This window comes from Macrotis lagotis, chromosome X (assembly GCF_037893015.1).
Source record: "Macrotis lagotis isolate mMagLag1 chromosome X, bilby.v1.9.chrom.fasta, whole genome shotgun sequence".
In the NCBI taxonomy this organism is placed as follows: domain Eukaryota; kingdom Metazoa; phylum Chordata; class Mammalia; order Peramelemorphia; family Peramelidae; genus Macrotis; species Macrotis lagotis.
The window spans coordinates 181,147,969-181,150,889 of NC_133666.1; the positions used below are offsets into that span (position 1 = coordinate 181,147,969).

General features: G+C 34.3%; 1 pseudogene; it reads right to left on the reverse strand.

The window, feature by feature from the left end:
- Positions 1-1,539: 1,539 nt before the first annotated feature.
- LOC141502215 (V-type proton ATPase subunit E 1 pseudogene) lies at positions 1,540-2,215 on the reverse strand (annotated as a pseudogene).
- Positions 2,216-2,921: the final 706 nt, after the last annotated feature.

Consider the following 2,921-nt stretch of genomic DNA (forward strand, 5'->3'; position numbering starts at 1 on the left):
CTTATGTATCTTTTTCCCTTAATCCTAATTCCTCAGACCAAAACTAACTAATAATAAACTGTAAAAATATTTGTCAAAATAGTATGTACAATGCCAACCTGACTTGCTGAGGGAAAGAGGGTGGGAAGGGAGGGTGGAAGGAAATTTTGTAACTTGGGAATGTGCATGTGCAAATGGATGAAAATAAATAAATAAAAAAGAAGAATGAGTCAAATGTGGAATTACAATACTCACTGTAGAAAATAATTTCTTAAAATTTAGAGTTGTGTAAATGAAAAATAATGATTCCATGTGACTACAAGAACAAATAGAAGAAAGTCAAAAGAATGAAAGAAAAATAGAAGAAAATGTGAAGTACTTTATACATAAATTGACATGGGAAATAGATTGAGAATTAATTTAAAAATTATTGTAATGCCAATCATAATGATAGAGAAATTAATGATAGAAAATTTTTTTAAAAGTTAAAAAAATCAAATGAATATAAAAATAGATTTTAATATTTAATATCCCTTCGAGGAAGCAACAAAATTAATTGGTATGTTAAAACCAAGATAATGATTGCATTGATTGTATAGCTAGAATCACTGTAAGGAAAACTTGAGTTCAATTCTTACCATTTTTTTTTTTTAGTTTCCCAAGAATGAACTACTTTAAAAGCCCAGTCTTTCCACATTTCCCAAGACTACTATATAGCAGGAGAAAGCTTGTAGAGGATAGATAGTATTTACACGGTTACATGCTCTTGAATGAAATCCACCATAGTTCACATCCTTTAGTCTAAATGAATATTTTCCTACCAAATATCTTAGAATCCCTATATCAGAGTTACCATTGTATTGGAACATAAAAGATCAGGGAGTAAGACAATGACTTAGTACAGACCCTAAAAAAAAGTAATTTATGAAGTAAATTCTCCAAAGTAGGTAGAAAGCTATTTTTCCCTAGATAATATTACCTCATCTCTCAAATCTGTAAACATCCTGAATAAGAGATTATTGTAGTTTGATCCATGTATATTTTAATAAATAAAGCATATTCATAGCTTGGATTTTTGAATCACACACAGCTCAGGAAAGCCTCTAAGCCCAAATAGTTAACAAGGGGTAATACTATTAATGCTGGAGATATATATACATATATATATATATATATATATATATATATATATGTAATATACAGAAATCAATACAAAGAGGCTAATATACTGCACATACAGAGCTCACTTCAATTTAAGGCAGATCACAGAAGGAGGATTCTCTGTGAACACCATGCAACTGATATGTATTCCCCCTGCCCCTAGGATATAGGAGATCAGAACTTAACTTACTTCTGATTAACTGTTTTAAGTCCATAAATCCTCTCCCAAAGTTAACAATTAGGTTGGCATCGTTCTACACATAGGCTATTCCACTGAAGAACATAGGACAGTGTCAAAGCATCAAAAAAGGAGTGACATTGATAGTTGTTTCTTCAGTTTTAGATACTTTTATAACTTACCTATACAGCAGATGGAATGGATTCCACCTCATCAGATGCTTAGTCTAAAAATTTCCTGTTGACATTAGCACCAAACAAAGCCCCAAGGACTTCTGGCATCATCTATTGGGCTATAAGGTCCAGTCCACTTTCTAGGGTATTAGAAACTTTTATTTTATGATCCCCATTATAGATCTCAACACCTCCAGCTATTTCGTCTGGCAGGTAATCCTCCTGATCAACTTGAACAACAACATCTCTTTTGGTTGCAATCTTGTACATAGGAATTGCTTTTTGCATTGCGGCCTTGACCAGAGGAAGATCTTTCTTGCAACGGACAATCACTCGTGGCTCGAGTAACTGGTATAAACCCTGAAGCACCAGACCATCCAAAAGCACCTGATACCTGGTTTTCTCTTTCACTATCTTGGAGAGTCTTTGCTTTGCTTCATTTAATAAGTTTGAGATAAGGTCATCTCTGGCTCTGAGGACTTTCAATCTTGCCTGATTCATCAAGTTGGACATCTGAAATTTTTTTCTGCTGCTCAATTTGTTTCTCCTTCTTTTCATAATATTCCATTATCTTCAATCTCTGTTTTTGCACAAGCCGACCTTTCTCAATGTTGAACTCCTCTTCTGCCTTTGCATCTATTTCTTCGGCCTTCTCATTTGCTTCCTGTTCAATGAAAGCCATCATGTGTTTGATCTGCTTTTGGAAGGCGTCGCTGAGAGCCATGGTGCCAGTGCAGCTGGGGAGAGGTCGACCTTGGAGAGAAGCCGAGATGAACCAGCACCTTACGTTTTTTTTTTTCAATTTTTTTATTGACATCCATTTGGTACATGTATATTCCCAAGTTACAAAATTTCCTTCCACCCTTCCTTTCCACTCCAGTCTCCTCAGTAAGGAACAGTCAGGTTAGCATTTTATATACATATTTTGTTAAATATGTTTACAAATGTTTGGCATAAGGAATTAGGATTAAGGAAAAGAGATATATGACACAATTTTTATAAAGTGTTCATCAGATTCAATAGGGATTTTTTTTTGCGTGTTTTTATTTTGATTTTCTTCCTCTGGTTAGGGACAGTATAGACCATTACCAGTCTAGTACAGTAGTCCTAGTTCTCTGGACTGTTGAGAGGAGTTGCTTCCATCAAGGTTGTTCATCTCACAGTGTTGTTGATGTGTACATTTTTCTCTTAGCTCTACTTTGCTCATCATCAGATCCTGTAAATCATTTCATACTTCTCTAGAGTCCAAACATTTATGGTTTCTTATAGATCAATAATATTCCATCAAATTCATGTACCATAACTTGTTTAGCCATTCCCCAAATGATGGGTGTCCACTCAATTTCCAATTATTTGTCACTACAAAAAAGAGCTGTTATGAATATTATGGAACATGTAGGACTTTTTCCATAGCTTACTATTTCTTCTGG